Raw genomic sequence first — 21032 nt, 5'->3', positions numbered from 1 at the left:
AGTCAGTGTTCCCTCTATGGGCTAAGGTGGTACTACCACAATGGTTTCAAAGTCAACGATGTTGTGAAGGTCTTTGTCATTGCGGCATCATATCGATATGTGAGTTGTGACTCGACTGCAAGGATACACCTATGCTAGATTCAGTCTGTCTGTCTTATATTAACTTTATTTGCCACTGGTGATATATGTAATAATGGAATGATTAGCTGCAGAGTGCTATGATATTACATACACTTTTTAAAATGTCATAAAACTGATTTATTAAAAATGGAGTCATATTTCGTAGTATTTCTAGTTGGAAGTTTAAGATTGTGGTATAAATGCTTATGTACTGTTCTAAGGTAAGATTCTGCCATGGACACAACTGGGTCCTATGATTTTCTGAACAAAAGAGTACATGCGTATTCATAGAATTTCGTAGAATTGATATTTTATACAGTATTTAAGTAGTTCCATGGTTGTACAGAGATATTTTATACATAATTAGTTTTGTGTTATTATTGTACTTTGTTTCTTTTTACGTTTTGACGATTATGTGAACCCGTTTTTACACTGATTAGTTGACGTGAGGTAGAGGAGGAAGAGGTAGGCGGAGCATCTTCGTATTTAAGCGTATGCCCGTCACTTGGTGGCACCAGTTGACATCACAGCAACTGAGAAGAGTGCTCCACCTACCATCTTCGAAGGACGCCATAGGTATAACAAGTCTCATTGTATTTTATCCTTATAAGCATTGTGTCATATTTTATTGTCAATCTAGTAAGGTTTCTATTACTTTCTAAATTAAATTACAGGTCTGATGATGGTCATGTGATATGACCGAAACCGGTCACCTATGTTCTTGGTGCAAACGTGGTGCGATCAAGACTGAGTTTTAAAAAGAAAAAAAAATTTTTTAAACTTTTGATCGCTATTCCAAAAATGTTTATTAGAATATTAATATATATGCCTGACAAAAAAAGCGAAGCACCCAGAAGACGTGGTCGGATATTGATGTAACTTCGTGCACTCACATAACATTCGCGGGTATGTAAATTATTAGGGTTGCATTTCTTTGTGACAGACTGAGCGGCCACTAAAGTGCCTTAGTGTTGTTGGTGTGTGGCGTTTCTACTACGCCTGCTAGGGCTTATAAGGGCGTAAACATCGTCCGATATTGAGTGATCACTGGAAAGGGCACGGGGATACCGCTTCCTCATGTCAGACGGCGTTATCAGTATCTGAAATAGTTTGAAATGGGCCACTTTTTTGGTTCTCTATTCGAATTATTGTTTCAAAAGAGTAATATCCAGATTTGTGGAGCATTCGGCAATGACAGTGCATGGAAATGTTATCGATGATGGTGCCACTAAAGCGGAGTAGCTAAATATAGTTTTCCGCAATTCCTTCACGTAAGAAGGCGAAGTAAATATTCCATAATTCGAAATCAGAACAACTGTTAGCATGAGTGACATAAAAGTAGATATCTTAGGTGTTGCGAAACAACTCAAATCAGTTAAGAAAGGCAAGTCTTCCGGTCCAGATGGTATACCAATCAGATTACTCTCAGAGTATACGGACACAATAGCGCTTTTCTTTTTAGCAATCATATACAACCACTCACTTGACGAAAGGTCTCTTCCTAAAGACTGGAAAGTAGCACAGGTCACACCAATATTCAAGAAAGGAAATAGTAGTAACCCATTTAATTACGGTCCCATACTACTGACCTCAATTTGCAGTAGGATTTTGGAGCATACACTGTACTCGAACATTGTGAATCACCTTGAAGAAAATGACTTATTGATACATAACCAACACGGATTCAGAAAATATCGTTCTTGCGCAACACATGAAATAATGAGTGCTGTCGACAAGGGATCTCAGATCGATTCCATATCCCTAGATTTTCAGAAGGCTTTTGATACCGTTCCTCACAAGCGACTATTAATCAAAGTGCGTGCATATGGAGTATCGTCTCAGTTGTGTGACTGGATTCATGATTTCCTCTCAGAGAGGTCACAGTTCGTAGTGATAACGGTAAATCATCGAGTAGAACAGAAGTGATATCTGGCGTTCCACAAGGTAGTGTCATAGGCCCTCTGCTGTTCCTGATTTATACAAATGATCTAGGTGATAATCTGAGCAGGCCCCTTAGATTGTTTGCAGATGACACTGTAATTTACCGTCTAGTAAAATCATCAGACGATCAATTCCAATTACAAAATGATCTAGAAAGAATTTCTGTATGGTGCGAAAAGTGGCAGTTAGCACTAAACAAAGAAAAGTGCGAGTCATCCACATGGGTACTAAAAGAAATCCGATAAATTTTGGGTATACTATAAATCGCACAAATCTAAGGACTGTCAATTCGACTAAATACCTAGGAATTACAATTACGAGCAACTTAAGTTGGAAATACCACATAGATCATATTGTGGGGAAGGCGAAACAAAAAATACGCTTTGTTGGCAGTACACTTAGAAGATGCGACAAACCCACTAAAGAGACAGCCTACATTACACTTGGCCGTCCTCTGCTGGAATATTGCTGCGCGGTATGGGATCCATACCAGGTAGGATTGACGGAGGGCATCGAAAAAGTGTAAATAAAGGCAGCTCGTTTCGTGTTATCGGGTGAGAGTGTCACTGATATGATACGCGAGTTGGGGTGGCAGTCACTGAAACAAAGGCGGTTTTCTTTGCTGCGAGGTCTATTTACGAAATTTCAATCACCAACTTTCTCTTCCGAAAGCGTAAATATTTTGTTGACACCCACCTACGTAGGGAGAAATGATCATCATAATAAAATAAGAGAAATCAGAGCTCGAACGGAAAGATTTAGGTGTTCCTTTTTCCCACGCGCCATTCAGAGTGGAATGGTAGAGAAGTAGTATGAAAATGGTTCGATGAACCCTCTGCCAGGCACTTAAGCGTGAATTGCAGAGTAACCATGTGGATGTAGATGTAGAAATGTGAGGGGCAGGCATAGTCGTCGTTACGGTGACCACGCCCGACCACACGGGAGGACAGCGTTACTGTGCACCAAGCACGCTGCAACGCCCTCACACCTGTACCTGCCGTTCGAGAACAAGTAACGGACTCCCTGTGTCATCCCGCACCACTGGTCAGAGACTAGCAGCAGCCGGACTAGGGAATTACCGTCCCAAGTGCAGCTTGCCGTTAACACCACCACATAAACGGCTACATTTGGAGTGTCTCCGTAACCGGAAAGCATTGACTGCTGATACCTGGCATCACACTGAACTGCTGTTCTGCATTACCACATATGACTATCGTCAGAGTGCAATGTTGCGACCTGAGGAAGGATCAGACTCTTCCAATGCCTTGGAGAGGCGCTCTGGTGTTACTCCTGCATGGTACGAGGAACCATCGTGTACGATTTAAGGCCAAGGCTGGTAGAGACTGCTACCTCTCGTGTGACACTATCGTGGTGCCATTTTTCAACAGGACAATGCTCGTCCAAACATGGCACATGTCTATGAAATGTCTACATGATGGCAACGTACTCTTGTAGTCACCAAGATCCCCCATGCCTTTCCCCAATAGAACACGTGTGGGAACAGCTCGGGCGTCAACTCTGTATCAGTGCCAGTGCCCACGAATTGACGACCAGTCAAAACAGTTGTAGGTTAGCTTGCCTCATTAGAGGATACAACGTCTTCGTGAAACATTTTCCAACGAATCTCGAATCAGTGCATGTATTCAGGCCAGAGAGGATGCAACATCCAAGTAATGTGGGTTCATACCACCAAGGTCTTTTTAATTTTAATTCGATTTTGTAATCATTGCAATAACAGCACATATCCACTCACCCTATTAAACTTCACATCGTTTCTCTTGCTCCCAAGGTCCTTTTAATTTTAACTTGATTTTGTAATCACTACAACAATATCACATATCCTCTCAACCCATTAGGCTTGAGTTCGTCCCTCTCCCCGCCCCTCCCCGTCCAGATGCTTCACTTTTTTGTAATATTAATTAATTTAGGAATGTCGATGGAAAGATCGAAAAACTAGTCTCGCTTATAAAAGCTAATAATGTCCACATGGAACTAGGGAGAGAAAACTGGTTCAAACCAGACGTTAATAACAAGTAGCTTCTAAACTTCGACTGGAACGTATATTGTAAATATAGGCAGGACCCCAATCGTGCGTATATGACTATAACCACAAGCAGTACTATAATGTCTAGTAGCCTCGCTAGCAGATTATGAATGCGAAATAATTTGGGTGAAGAGGATCAGACATGGTCATCGGATGCTTTTATAGACCTTCTGCCTCAGAAGCAGTAGTGGAGGAGTATTTGAGGGAAAACTTGGAGAAGGTTGCACTTCAATTTCCTGATAATGTAACAGTATTGTAGGAGCTCGACAATGCGGCCTCCTGCGTGAGTGTAGGATACATGAGTGGAGGGACGATGGTGAAGTTCTGTGGAGCGCCAGGACACTAATTAGAAATAATTCATTAATAAGAGTGTTACATCCACTCTGTCTTCTTACCAGCCTTGCCTAACAGCAGCCGCACTGATGCCAGTTGCACGAAGGCACAGAGTAGCACGTCAGCGACCAGTGAGGAATTTGCAGGTGAAGCGTCCTGCATTGTCAGGGGAGAGTGCTGCAGCCCTGTCGTAGGAGGGTCTGGCGGTCGGCCCATCGCTACAGCCCGATGTTGAAGTGGGCATCTGTTAGAGCCTCGAAGCTGTCGTTGAGTGAAGCTGTGCTTAGGCTGGGCGCCCGAAATCTACCTGTCCATGCTGTCGATTGTGAAGACAGTGTGTAGGCGGAAGATCCAACAGCGACATGAAGAAAATCCCGAACCTGGTCTCAGCATACAGCCAGTAAAGTGGTACTTGTACTGCCCAGGACTGGCGGAACAGGTTCCTCAACTGAACAGCTCACAGATCGACAGATCCATTCTTCATTCGTGGAAGATAGGCCTGGCCCTCATCTTCAGTCAGTCACTGCTGTGATCGGCAGGAGTGCAGCTTGCAGAGTGGAAGTTCCCTCCACAGCCAGATGGCTACGGACTCAGAACACTGGACTGCAAGGTGGCGGCTGCCGTAGATAGTTCGTCTGTTCACCTGGGGCTTCCTGCAGCTAGTAGTGCTGACGTTTCATCAGTATCTGTGACGCAGATGGAATGGTCTAACTTGATAAGATCTTATGAGACCAGACTGCTTAGGCCATCGGTCCCTAAGCTTACACGCTACTTAATCTAACTTAAACTAACTTAGGCTGTGGACAACACACACGCCCATGCACGAGGGGGCACCCATGCCGACGGGGGGAGCCGCGCGGACCGTGAAAGTCGCCCCGGACAGTGCGGCAACCCCGCGTCTCGGCCTAACTCAGAGAGTGAGTGGGAGGGAGGTGGGAGTCTTATAGCAGCAGTCGATAACGTGATTCCCTCCCCCCCCCCCCCCCCTCCAGTACAGGTGACCAAATGGGCTCCCATTTTCTAAGCTTGCTAACGCTCGTGGCTGGCCTAGTGTTTAACGTCAGGGCTTCAGAGCGTTCCTTTATTCAAAGTTTACATTTCTTGTGTCATATCTAGGTAGAGTTACTACATGCAGCCTCATTATAGAAGAGCGCTGTGTCTGCTCTGCATTGTTGTCTAAGTGCAGAACCAGGGGTTCCTGGCGTCATCTTTCGTGCACAGTAAGATAATAAGCTCCCTGTCTGCTTATACTTAAGTTCTTCCGAGTATTGACATTGGATACGCCATCACTGCGTACCCGGCAGATGTGTTCCCATTAGCGTCATCCCAGCCAGTTCCAACAAAATTTTACTCCTGCGCTTAACTACTATTCTGCTGTGCAACAGCATTCGTGTTACAGAGTTAGGGAAGTTATTAGGTCGGATAATATGGATAGGGAAACGTATGAAAATGTTCTAAATACCCTTTCCGAAAATTACTTTGAGCAGTAAATCAGTGAACTGATTAGTGAGGGTAACAAGACTCCTGTTTACAAACAGTGCCGAACTTTCCAGTTCAGTTAACGTGGAGCAGGGAGTCAGTTATCATAATGCCGTTATAGCATTGCTGACTATAGCGTATATAGGAACTTGAAGCAAGTTAGGAAGATACATCTGTTTAGTAAGTGTGACAAGAAATATATTTCAGACTAGCTGACTAGTCAACGTAAAACATTATTAACCTCTGAGGCTGAAATTGTTGAGCTTGCACGAACAAATCTTAAGAGTATTATTTAATATGCATCAGGTACGTGCCGAGTAAATATGTGTGAGGTCGGAAAAACCCTCTGAGCTTCTACAGCCATGTTAGAAAGCTGCTCGGACAGCAAAGAAAGCTTCTCTGCACACGTAAACGCTGTCAGAAAGTCGTAAACGAACAAAAGCTAAACGAAGCGACAATTAACGCAGGAAGGGCCTTGCATGAAGCATCCAGCGAACTCAAAAGTAAAAGTCTAACACTGATGTGGCAGAATATTTTTTAAAAAATTTTGTCTTATGTTAAATGAGTAAATGGATCAAAGCCATCCGTTCATATTCTCATTCACCGTATGGCATCGAAACGGATGATAGAGAGAAGATCAAATGCTAAATATCTTTTTCCGAAACTGAAACACTGAGAAAGATACTACTGCCGTTCCTACTTTCAAACGTCGTACGAACGTCACAATGACAGGAATTGAAACAAGTCACCACTGGACAGAATTTCAAATAAAATTGCTCGACAGAGGAAAGGACCTGATGAGCTACCTGTGTGCAAAAGAATTTGCTCCTCTCCTAACAGCAGTCTACCGTAGATCGCTGGAGGAATGGAGCTTTCCTAGCGATTGGAAAAATGTGTGTCATTCCCGTTTTCAGTAAAGGTTGTCCAAGACATCCCCACAATTAAGAACATATAACAGAGATGTCATTCTGTTCGCATATTATGACTTTTCTGAGACCATTTATCTCCATTGTAGGGATCAACATGAATTCTGCATGCAACGATCCTGTGAAACCCAGATTGCTCTGTTAGTCCACGAGCACCAGACGGATGCTGGTTCCTTGAGATACCGAAAGCATATAAGACCAACTTTGTGACTGAACTGAAGAGTCCCCAGCAAATAGAACACAATATATCATTCTTAATGGAGGTAAGTCTAAAGCTTAAAAGTTGTTCCACATATTTCCCAAATGGAGTTTAATCGGTCCATTACTGTTCACAATATCTGCATACACTCGGTGTTGCAGATAAGACGTTTTTCTCTCCAACTTTGTAACACAGCAAAATTGGACTACACATTCTGAATACATCGAAATAATTATCATTTTAGATCAACCAAGAGTTTACCATGCCCACACTGTGCGTTGTATCCTTTCATTACAGGCAACTTACACTCTTATGTATCAAATGTGTGTGAAATCTTATGGGACTTGACTGCTAAGGTCATCAGTCCCTAAGCTTACACAAGACTTAACCTAAATTATCCTAAGGACAAACATACAAACCCATGCCCGAGGGAGGACTCGAACCTCCGCCGGGACCAGCTGCACAGTCCATGACTGCAGCCCCTTAGACCGCTCGGGTAATCATGCGCGGCTTATGTATCAATGCTTTTACTACTGTATTAATGTTAATGACTGGTATTTAACAGATTTCAACTAGAATATTAATGTATTTACGTCATCACTAAATTTCAAAACATTTCCTCACTGTAGAGTAATAAACAACCACTCTTTTCACGAATTGCCAAATTAAATACCTTTAGTTCCATATAAAGCACTCTATCTGATACTGACGAATACATGTTCATATCATTTTAATCAGCATAATGTTGACGTAATTAATACAGTATTTTAATGCAGGTCATCAACCTGGCATATTTACACGTTACAGTATTAACGGATTGATGAAATTATTATCAAGCGTAAAGCTTTACGTCAGAACAACGTTTCTTTCATTACGAAATCTATCAATTTAACACAACTTTATCTGTAATTTTGTAGAAAACATGGAACCAACAACGTGAGAATTTGTTATGTATTGTTGTAAAGTAATTTGAATCATGTGGTTGAAGCCACATCAAGTAAATTTTGCACCAGTTTTTAAGGTCATTCTTGTAGCAGTTTTTGTGTATCAGAATTTGTTATGAATATACTACTTGCTTTAAAATGAAATATGTCGAGTACTTCAATTAGTTATAACACCTACATCCTGTTTCGACATGTGGGAAGAATTCCATGCAAATCACGTAGAACATGAAATTTTCTACTTTGTTACAAGGATCGATAAACGTAGGCACCGTTACTCTTCATGTGGAGCTATGAACATAGCATTTTCTAGAGTGTTACGGCGGCAATTTAAAAAATTTTAATAGAACAACATTTTTTTTTTCTATCATGTAGGTGGCGTATTTAAACCAATGTCTAACAATAGATTTAAATCAAACTTCTTTCAGCTTTCATTACAGAGCTAGAAAGGTTCAAATTTTTAGGGGGTGATGTAACATGGTGTACATAATATTGCCTGTGTTCAGATCGATGTTCTGGAGGCGAAATGTTTATTTAAGCGAGGCCGTCGAACGAGTGCCCATTTTCGTGAATCCACAAGTCAACGCACCTTCTAACGACCTGCGCACGAGATATAAAGTTGCGATGTTTGAAGTCGTATCGGCTTCTGGGTTCAGTGTCAAACAGGACTCCTTAGATATCGGCACAAAAAGAAATGCACTGGTGTTAAATCGGACGACATTCGAGGGCCTTTCCTGAGGCTTGACATCGATTTGTTGTCGAATCATGGAGCATATTTTGTGTTCAGACATAATGACCTTTCTAGACTCTGAGAACCTCATCTGCAGAAACCAGCATGGTTTTAGAAAACAGCAGTTATGCGGCACACAGCTGGCCCTCTTTGTGCATGATATACAACAGGCTCTAGATACCAGCTCCCAGGTTTATGCCATATTGCTCGACTTTCGAAAGGCGTTTGACTCAGTTCTGCACTGTCGCTTGCTCCAAAAAGTGCGCGCTTACGGTCTATCCGATGACATATGCGGTTGGATAGAAAGTTTTCTAACAGACAGGGAGCAGTACGTCGTCCTGAACGGGTTGACTTAAACAGAAACAAGCGTAACTTCAGGTGTGCCCCAGGGCAGCGTAATAGGTACGCTGCTTTTTACGATTTACGTAAACGATCTGGTTGATGATATTGACAGCGGCATTAGACTCTTTGCTGATGATGCTGTAGTCTACAGGAAAGTAGTATTACTCAAAAGTTGTGAACAAATCAATGAGGATTTGCAGAAAATTAATGCGTGGTGTAATGACTGGCAGTTATCTGTCAATATTAGTACGTGTAACCTACTGCGTGTAACAAGGCGAAAATCCCCATTAATGTACGAGTACACAATAAATGCCCAGTCTTTGGAAGCGGTAACATCCGTCAAGTATCTGAGTGTGACTGTTCGAAATGATCTCAAATGGAATGATCAGATTACACAAGTAACGGGTAAGGCAAACTCTAGATTGCGGTTTGTTGATAGAATCCTGAAGCGATGCAGTCCTTCAACGTTAGTTCGTCCAGTCTTAGAGTATTGTTCGTCTGTATGCGACCAGTTGGGTCTGATTCAAGAGATTGAGAAGGTCCAAAGAAGAGTGGCAAGATTCGTGACTGGTACATTTAGCCATGGCGTTACAAATCTCATAGAAAGTTTGAAGAGGGACCCTCTTGCTGATAGACGGCACTCTAAACGGAAGGGGCTGCTCACTAAATTCCGAAATCCGATCTTCACGGAGGATGTAGAGCATACATTATTTCCACCAACTTTCAAATAGCGCAATGATCACCATTCAAAGATAAGGGAAATTAGAGCTCGTACTGAGGCGTTCAGACAGTCGTTTTTCCCCCGCGCGATCCGCGAGTGGAACAGAGGGGGGAAGTATGACTTTGGAGCGAATTGTGCCCTCCGCCACACACCGCTTGGTGGCTAGCGGAGTATATACAGGGTGTTACAAAAAGGTACTGCCAAACTTTCAGGAAACATTCCTCACACACAAAGAAAGAAAATATGTTATGTTGACATGTGTTCGGAAACGGTTACTTTCCATGTTAGAGCTCATTTTATTACTTCTCTTCAAATCACATTAATCATGGAATTGAAACACAAAGCAACAGAACTTACCTGCGTGACTTCAAACACTTTGTTACAGAAAATGTTCAAAATATCCTCCGATAGCGAGAATACATGCATCCACCCTCCGTCGCGTGGAATCCCTGATGCGCTGATGCAGCCCTGGAGAATGGCGTCTTGTATCACAGCCGTCCACAATACGAGCACGAAGAGTCTCTACATTTGGCACCGGGGTTGCGTAGACAAGAGATTTCAAATGCCCCCATAAATGAAAGTCAAGAGGGTTGAGGCCAGGAGAGCGTGGAGGCCATGGAATTGGTCCGCCTCTATCAATCCATCGGTCACCGAATCCGTTGTTGAGAAGCGTACGAACACTTCGACTGAAATGTGAAGGAGCTCCATCGTGCATGAACCACATGTTGTGTCGTACTTGTAAAGGCACATGTTCTAGCAGCACAGGTAGAGTATCCTGTATGAAATCATGATAACGTGCTCCATTGAGCGTAGGTGGAACGAAACTAAAATGAGCTCTAACATGGAAATTAAGCGTTTCCGGACACATGTCCACATAACATCTTTTCTTTATTTGTGTGTGAGGAATGTTTCTTGAAAGTTTGGCCGTACCTTTTTGTAACACCCTGTATGTAGATAACGATGTAGACCGTTGCGTCCTAACCATCTTCCATCAAGTCTGGTATTTGTACACTCCGATCCGCTTTGTATACGGTAGTGTTAAGATACATTCTAGAGTCTAGCAGAACTTCCATCAGCGCTTCGAGAAAACTAGTCCATGACACCAGCAACTTTACATCTCATCTGCTGTCGTTTAGAAGGAACATTGAGTTGTGCATTCAGGAAAATGGGCAGTCGCTTGAACACTTCTTTCTAATTAACAATCTGCTACCAGAACTTTCATCCGAACACAGCCAGTTATTTAAAGCGCATTGTATATTCTCCTAAACTTTGATTGTTTCTAGGTAATATTGATAAAAATTACGTTTAAATAGATATGTACATAGTTGATTTAAATACATCAGCTAAAATGTTACATTCACCTTGTAAGGGTATAGATACCGATTCCGTCCCGGATCGAAACTACCCTAACGCATCTTGACTCCACCGAGTTAGCCACACTGATGGGGAAGCCCCGTTGTTCTAGAAAGCAGGTGGCTTGGCACCAGCCGTTCTTTTCACGTAGGGCCTGAGCAAGGGTGCGAAGCAGGTTCGGGGAGTTCGCGCTCCCTGTGATCACGCGAAAAAGTTAAGCAGTTCTTGGGAAGATTAATCCTGGTGTTGTATACCGTTTCAGTGTTGACTGAAACATTTCGGATTAATTAGAGTCCAGCCAGTGCCTTCATAATGAGAGCGTCGCGAGTGCACGCTTTGTGAGCAGTCAGATATAAAAGTTATTAATTTGTATAACGAAGATTATTTAGACAGTCAGCGAACGACTCTTAAATATTAAAGCCTACCCTAAAGAACCTACCACAGGGATAATCTTGCTTGTATTTAAAGTACGAGTCGAGTGCTGTCAAATCAGTGTGAATTTCATTTAACCTCATCATATTAACGATACTATTTTGGTGTGTTAAAAGAAAAGAAAAAATTCCTTGACGTCTATATTTATGTGCTGCTCCATGACTCTGCTGTCAATATCTTTATTCTTGGCTTGTGTGTAACTTCTGTGTTTTTTTCTTACAGTAAATGTGTTTTTTTTCGTATCCAGGGTGTAATTACAAAGTTAATAAAATGTTTTCTTGCCTTTAAATAATATTTTTCATCAGGTTATGGGCCCAGTACACGTGTAAAGGCAAACAACACAGTTTCATTAAAACAATATTTGAAATGAGCGTATGTCTGTAAAGAAACATGACTGCTAGCGGCGATGATAAGGTCAGCATTGATAAGCTTGAAGGACCTGACGACTGAGCCAAATGGAAATGGCATATTTCTATGGTGCTACGTTCATATGGACTAGAAGATATTATTAACGGTACACGTGAACGTGTAGAGTTGCCGCAAGATGCGACAAGTGAACAAAAAGAAGCGTACGTGGAATGGCACAAGGACGACGCAAAGGCAGCAAGTCTTATAGCAAGTGCGCTAAGTAAACCTGTTGCAGAACTCGTCTTAACGTGCAAGAATGCTAAAGAAATCTGGGAAAAATTACGCGCCCGATTTGAACGTAGCAGTACTCAGCGTTTGAATATGTTGATTGAAACATTTTTCCGTGTTAAACGTGATGAATCGGAAGATATTAGTGCACATGTGGCCAAACTGCAAAAGTTATTTGTGGACCTGAACGATGAATTATCAAAACATGAAGAAAATACGCTATCTGAAAGAATCTTAAATGGTCGAATTTTGTCTACACTGGGAAAAGACTACGACAATTTTAAGGATCTCTGGGATACGATACCGATAGAAAAGCAAAGCTTGAATTTATTGATTGAAAAACTCTGTACTATTGAACTGCGTGAACAAGACGTTAATGGAAGTGCAGCTTTTGTCGTTTCTAAAACAAGAAAACGGCAAACAAGTAATCAGCAAGTAAAGATGACGAAGTCACAATTAAAACAGAAGTTTCCGTGTAATAAATGCAAACAATTAGGTCACTGGGCAGCAGAGTGTCCACAGAACACTCGTGAAAGCAATAAAAGAAAAGAGAAGAAGCGAGACAGTGAACATGCTGCATTTACTTCATACGCTATGGGTGTGTGTACCAGTAATCACAGTGACCCAAATAAATGGTATTGCGACAGTGGCGCTACAAATCATATCACTCCCAACAAACAGTATTTTGTTTCGTATAGTGAATTTCATGTTCCTCAAGTAATTTCATTGGGAAAACAAAATGTGAAAATGTGTGCGTACGGTCAAGGAACAGTTTACATCCGAATCCGACGAAACAATAAATGGTACAATGCTAGAATGGACAATGTTTTATACGTCCCTGATGCAAGTGCTAATCTGTTCTCTGTGAGAGCCATTGCCTGCAGAGGCTACAGTACTAATTTTAGTTATAATAATGTCTGTGTTCGAAAACAAGTCAGTGGCGATATTGTTATGACAGGTTATGTGAAAAATGGACTTTATGTGTTGAACATGCGTGTTGTTAGAAATGCAAAAATGAATCGTATGAGCTTGATGACTTCATCCGAAACATTGCAAGTGTACCATGAAAGGTTTGGTCATCAGAATAAACAACATGTGAAGAATATTTCAAAAGGAATGAACATTAATGTGGAAGATACCAAGAGTGAATTTTGTGACGGCTGTGCGGTTGGAAAGATGCATAGGCTGCCATTCAAAACACGAACAATACGCGCTACCAGTACTGGTGAATTAATCCACGCGGATGTAAATGGACCAATGAGCACGAAATCTTTTGGAGGCAAGCATTATTATGTATGTTTCAAAGACGATTTTAGTAAATTTCGTCGAATTTTCTTTTTAAGACACAAAAGTGAAGTGTGTACTGTGCTTAAGCAGTTTTTAAATGAAGCACGAACTAATGGACATGTTGTCAAACAATTTAGATGTGATGGTGGCAAAGAATTTAACAATAAGAATGTCAGTGAACTGCTTGCAGACAGGGGAATAGAGCTACTGATTCCTCCTCCTTACACTCCTGAACAAAATGGTGTGGCTGAACGGGAAAATAGGACCATTGTTGAAGCTGCCCGGTCAATGCTAAATCCGAGTAAATTACCTAAAGGGTTGTGGGCAGAGGCATGTAAAACAGCAGTCTACCTAATAAATCGTACTGGAAAATCTTCAGTTGAAAATAAAACCCCTTATGAACTATGGTTTAATCGACCAGTAGGACGACTTGATCATCTCAGAATTTTTGGTACAGGCTGCTATGTTCACATTAACAAACAATTCCGTTCCAAGTTTGATGATAAGGCAGTTTTTGGACGACTTGTTGGATATGTTAATGACAAAGATGGGTTCAGAGTTTGGATTCCATCTAAAAGAAAAGTGGTGTTGAGTCACGATGTAAAATTTAAGCCAGAAATTGTTTGTGATTTACATAGTGATCATGTTGAATTTGAAGTCCCTCGGGAAGAATTTAATGATCCGAATTCATCTAAAGATGACCAATGTAAATCTCCTAGGCTGTACACTTCTGGAGGAAGCCAAACTCAAGAAAAAATTGGCACTCTCGATTCTAGAGAAAGTCAAGAGTCGAGAGAATCTGAAGAAAATAAAGAATTAACAGAATTTCTAAAAGCAGAAGCTGCTGAATCTTCTAATGAAGAGAAACAGAAGAATAAAAGACAACGAAGAAAACCAACCTGGATGGAAAGTGGTGAATTTTGTATGGCAACAAAAGTTGATGCACTTGGATACAAAGATCCAAACTGTTTTTCAGAAATATTGCAGTCAAACGAGAAGGAAGAATGGATGCAAGCTATTAGTGAAGAACTTCAATCACTTAAGGAAAACAATACCTGGGTGCTGGTTGACCGTCCGAAGAATGCCAAAGTATTGCAAAACCGCTGGGTTCTACGGCGAAAGGTCGCAGTCAATGGAGGTACTCGCTTTAAAGCCAGATTGGTTGCAAAAGGCTGTATTCAGAAAGCAGAAATTGATTATGACGACGCCTTTAGCCCTGTGGCACGTTATGACACCATACGAACTCTGTTGGCTGTAGCTGCTTCAAAGAAAATGCTGCTAGAACAATTTGATGTAAAGACAGCTTTTTTGAATGGAATACTTGAAGATGAAGTATATATGGAACAACCAGAATGTTTCGAAGATGGTACAGGCCGAGTATGTTTCTTAAAAAAAGGTCTTTACGGGTTGAAGCAAGCGCCACGTTGCTGGAACAAACGTTTTGTTGAGTTCATGAAGAAAGCTGGTTTTTCAAACAGTGATGCAGACCCATGCCTATTTTATCGTAGACAAAATGGAAATAGCCTTTATGTGGCAATCTACGTTGATGATGGCCTGATTGTCGGCAGTAACAAGAAAGAAATTGCTGTTTTTATGGATGTTTTACAACATGAATTCGACATAACAACTGGCAGTCTTGACAATTTTCTTGGCATAAAAATAAAGCAATATGAAGATGGAGCAATAATGATAAGTCAAGAGAAATACACAGAAGAAATTCTGCAAAGATTTCGAATGGCAGAATGCAATACAATCTCAACTCCTATTGGACGTGAGGACAATAATCAAAACGAAGAAGTTTCGTCATCTGTACCCTACCGTGAAGCAATTGGTTGTCTCATGTACCTTTCAACAGTAACTCGTCCAGACATCACTTTTGCAGTCAATAAAGCTGCTCGAGCTATGGAGAAACCAACCACTGAAGACTGGAATAGAGAAAAGCGCATTTTCCGGTATTTGAAAGGGACCTTAAATTTTGGAATTGTATATAATAAAAAAGAAGAGTTAAAGATTTACGCTGATGCAGATTTCGCAGATGATAACCGGACAAGGCGCTCAACAACTGGAATTCTTGCAAAGTACTCAGGTGGTGCAGTGTCATGGACAAGTCAGTTGCAGAAAGTAGTGGCCACATCCACAACCGAGGTGGAAATAATTGCAGCTAGTGAAGGAGCAAAAGAGTTAGTTTGGTTACGTCGTCTGCTATCAGAATTAGTGGAAATGTCGGGGCAGCCTCCAGTTCTTTACATTGACAATGCTAGTGCATTGAAGTTGGCAAAAAATCCAGAGTATCATCGACGTTCTAAACATATAGAGGTCCGACGTTTCTATGTTCGTGAAAGATATCTGAACGGTGAGATTTTCTTGGAACACATTGATGGACACAACCAGTTGGCAGATATTTTGTCGAAACCTCTTGAACGAGTTCGATTTAATTTTCTATGTACAGAAATTGGCATGCAAGAGACAAAGCAATAATTTCATGATTTTTTTCTTTTGGAGGAAGTGTTAAAAGAAAAGAAAAAATTCCTTGACGTCTATATTTATGTGCTGCTCCATGACTCTGCTGTCAATATCTTTATTCTTGGCTTGTGTGTAACTTCTGTGTTTTTTTCTTACAGTAAATGTGTTTTTTTTCGTATCCAGGGTGTAATTACAAAGTTAATAAAATGTTTTCTTGCCTTTAAATAATATTTTTCATCATGGTGGAATTGTAATCGGAATTACTGGACTTCGAAGTGTTGTTTCTCTCTCTATTTAGCTGATCAATAAATTTTCCATAATACAGATTCTTTGGTCCCCTATGTCGTGAATTCATTACGATTCGGACCTGCTGTCAGATCCGTGTAACCATGCTTGTGTTCTTCTCAGCGGACTTCCTTTTCTTGGCAGTGTCTTTAATGCTAGAGGCTGAAAGAGAGCTGGAATCCTTGTCAGAGCTACGTAATGACCAAGAAAATTTCTTCTTTCAGTTTTCAATCTTTTAAAGCTTCTTTATACATGGGCGGATAACTCCCCTCTGATATGTACTCGTATAATACAATGGTACGACAGTTGGTTGAATTACGGATGTCCTGCCTCATTAGGCTGAACAATGTGAATACGTTTTGACTAAGCAAAATGTCAAAGAATGAGTAATATCAGAATAATAGTTTAAAAACTTCTTTTCTTTTTGTTACTACGATCTCACTAAGGTACTGTATTGTGAGCGCCGTTCTTGCATGGCCGCAACAAATCTCCAAACCGCGACGTCCAAGAACAAGCGGCCCACAGCCAGACTGAGACGCTAGACTCTTCGTCCTGTCTTACAGAGACGATGCGCCCATGTGCCTCGTGTTATCCACTCACATCAATAGAGTATTCCTCTCACAATTTCCAAAAACCTACCTATTAAAAAAATCGTTAACACTCTTTTTTCATCGTTTAGGACAGAGTGTGTAACCCATCGTTTTCCCTAAAAAATTATGTACTGAACGTCAAGCACGTGTCACCAGGCATAAAATAGCGAACTTTCTCCAATTGGCACGTGTACCTTGGGCGTAAGTTATCCTTCAAGCTTTCGCTGCCGTCAAGTCCGAATGTCTTCTAAAATTCAGACAGCGGGATATACGCGAGATGCCTTAATTAAAAGGCGGAGCCACTTATAACCTATCTAAATCAATATCCCTTTCAGTTATTATTTTGTAAGTTACTGAGGAAAACACCTTATCTTAAACACTCTGCATGTAGTGAACTTTTGGTTAGGATGATTAATAATTTAGTTCCCGATAAATGAACAAAGAGTAAACATACAGCACCAGAAAGGAAAGATAGAAAAAAATTTGTCCCTAAGAATATTTCATTCCGTGATAAACACACTGGTGTGCAAAAGCGAAGGAGGAAGATAACGATCGCATGATGTGTCACTGCTCGGTGAAACATAGAAAGAACGGCTACAGTATCGTACAGAAGATAACTGAAAAAAATACACAATGAGACGACAAGGCAGGAATCTTTTATTCAGAGACAATAATTGCATTGAAGTCACGGTTGTTTGTGACAGTCCACTGAACAACACGAAAGGCGAGATATCGTTCTTAATATGGTGTGTGATCACTACAGAGGGCACAGACAGCAATGTATTCTCTGCAACGCGCTCCCATGCTGGCCACAAGATTGACAAGGAGTTCTTGTGGTAGGGCGTTTCATTCCTCCACCAGCGCTGTCAACAACTGCTGAATGGTCACTGAAGCATATGGACATGCTGCGATATGTTTCTCGATCACATTTCACATATACTCGATGGTAAATAGGCAGGTGAAGCTATTCACCGAATGTCCTCTCGTCCCAACAGTTCCTCCTTCTGCGCTGTTCATTATCAGCAGTAGGGCAAAGACGGTTCTGGGACACTTTTGATATCAAATTGATATGCAAATTAATTAAATTGTGGCAGTTTGTAACGCTGATACACAATGAGACGACAAGGCAGGAATCTTTTATTCAGAGACAATAATTGCATTGAAGTCACGGTTGTTTGTGACAGTCCACTGAACAACACGAAAGGCGAGATATCGTTCTTAATATGGTGTGTGATCACTACAGAGGGCACAGACAGCAATGTATTCTCTGCAATGCGCTCCCATGCTGGCCACAAGATTGACAAGGAGTTCTTGTGGTAGGGCGTTTCATTCCTCCACCAGCGCTGTCAACAACTGCTGAATGGTCACTGAAGCATATGGACATGCTGCGATATGTTTCTCGATCACATTTCACATATACTCGATGGTAAATAGGCAGGTGAAGCTATTCACCGAATGTCCTCTCGTCCCAACAGTTCCTCCTTCTGCGCTGTTCATTATCAGCAGTAGGGCAAAGACGGTTCTGGGACCTTGACGACAATCGATGCTAACGTTAAATCTCTGTGAGGAATTCTTGAGAAGTTGTGACTGTGGGATAACCTAATGGTAACAGAACAATCAAAATGGGATTCGTTTCCGAAACACTCCAGCAGAGTATAACTAACAGTACAGAGGTCTTTCAGGAACAGACGTTCTCCCGGCACAGAAGCGAGTTGTCATATTATTTATTAATATTGGTAGCCAACCTAATTAGCCATTCTTGTTTCAAGCAAATGATAAGGCAAAAGGCAGTGCTAAGGCTAACCTAACCTTCCTTGACAGACACACTAAACTCTTTCCTTACATCTGTTCACACTACAACACAGTAACCTAACCTTGCAGATAAATGTACCGCTCACTTGAAAATCAGACAAACAAATGGCCTATGAGACAGCAAACAGCAACATATGCCTCTCAACAACAACTATCTTAAATGAACTAGATGCAGTAGTTTATGGAACCAATCACCAACACACATGAAACTAGTAGCAATACTAAACAGGGAAGAACATGAAATGGTTCTGATTTAAATCAGAGGATCTGTTAATGCTCATACTCTATAACATCTTTGCTTAGTGCAGGGTCTCAATGCCTATGCATGAACCAACTTGCATTAGAATAGCTAACACAGTATATATTTCTTGCCTAAGCTCAGTCTGAAGCAATTACATAGAACGTAAATCTAACTACACTGGCTCTGAAGGAGCTTATGTTCTGCTTCGTTAACTAACTACCCCAGTACATGACGGCTCCTAAGCTTTCATGGTTTGAAGAACCATGCTCATCAACAAAACTACACAAGTATATTTGAGAATTGGTAAGTATTCTCATCAATAATTATTAATTATGTAAAGCACAACAAACTATAACTCTTCAAATAACAGATGTGCTTTGATAAGCAGCCTTTTAACCTACTCAAAATACAGTTGGCTGTGCAAACGCCAACACGACATTAAATTTACTTTATCATAAAATGAACACTGATGAAACTTTGTAATTCTGGTCAAATTTCATAAATGCAGCAATTAATAATCTTTTTCACTTCAGATCAACTTTACTATTTTCAGGCAGTTTTTCAAGTAAGACGATTTATTTAAGGAAATCACTGCAGATTGATTTAAAAATGCACAGGAAGTGGAGTATTTCTCAAACTATAAGGCTGAACTTTAAACATTATAGCTCCAAACATTAGAAAGCAATCACAACTATTTTTATAGCTGCCAAATAAGTCTTTCCATAATACATTAGGACACTCGGAATTAAATTCACTAGGATAGGCTACCTGTCCAGGTTTGTGACTTCAGATAATCACAGGTGTAAGATAGAGTTCTTAGCAACACTACGATTATTATTAAAATAACCATATTTCACAAATACCTGGTCCATCTACACAGTGCCAAACAAACACAACTTAGTGGAAGGATGGTGGTACTGGTGGAGTAATTTGCCGTGGCTGTTAGCATGGTGGCGATGCTGTCATGGCAGTACTGTTGACCTCGCCCTGTTACAGATCTTCTTTGCATCAGAATTATATTTTTATAGACCCAAAAACCATGCCATGATAATAGTGTTACCAAATGCAGCATCCAAGGCCCATAAATACTGCTCGTAAGCTACTCTGGCCTCAAAACTCCAAGAATATGAGCTACAATGATCCGCTACTGCTATCGAGATGTTAACCACAGCACTGCTCAGCCCAGACTCCTTCCCTGTCACATAGGATGATTGCCACTTGCTCACCAACCACACCTTTTCCACTCCACCAGGCCACTTCTATAGCTGAGAGTGATGTGTCGGCAGCTGGGCCAACACCTTGTAGTTTGAGATGGCTGAAAATGCACACTAGACTAACGCAGACGGGCGTGAAGTACTGGAACAGGCTACGTAATTAATGCTATGAAGAAAAGTACATAGCTGGATTAATACTTATCTTTAATCAATCATTGTGGTACATCGCTCTTGACTATACACAGGAGACTTTAATTACAATCACTGTAAGGCTAATGGCGCCTTGCTAGTTCGTAGCCATTAACTTAGCTGAAGGCTATTCTGTCTCTTGGCTAATGAGAGAGATAGGCTTCGTACATCAAGTCGCTAGCTAGGTCGTCCGTACAACTGGGGCGAGTGCTTGTTCGTATCACGAGACCTGCCTTGTGGTGGCGCTAGGTCTGCTATTACACAGTGGCGACACGCGGGTCTGACATGTACTAAATGGACTGCGGCCGATTTAATCTACCACCTAGCAAGTGTGGTGTCTGGCGGTGACACCACATTCCTCCCCCGCAAATCGGCGAACGGTCGTGAGATAAGGCTTCCGCCCGCCGTGGGGAGGACCCCATGTTGACGTATGCGATGAGGTGGGGAGCCTAACAACAGGCGAGGCTGTGCCACCCGCACCCGGCCATCCGGTCCGAGGGGAGCTAGGAAACGCCTGAAAACCTAGTCCAGGGTGCACGTCAACATGCGGTGTATGCGCCCGTAAAGAAACAGAAGGGGCCGAAGGGTCGACCTCCATTGCGTCGGGGTAGCCGACGCGCGATGACGTCATGTGGTCCGGAGCGGGCGGGAGTTCCATGGCGGAGGACAGCTGGTCACGGGAAGCGATCGGCGGCGCGTGACCCTGGGAGGCGCTTGGTGGCTGCAGCGAAGAGTCGAATGCAGGCGGCGCCGG

Source organism: Schistocerca piceifrons, chromosome 8 (genome assembly GCF_021461385.2).
Source record: "Schistocerca piceifrons isolate TAMUIC-IGC-003096 chromosome 8, iqSchPice1.1, whole genome shotgun sequence".
NCBI classification, from domain to species: Eukaryota; Metazoa; Arthropoda; class Insecta; order Orthoptera; family Acrididae; genus Schistocerca; species Schistocerca piceifrons.
Note: the sequence above shows the minus strand (reverse complement) of the source record.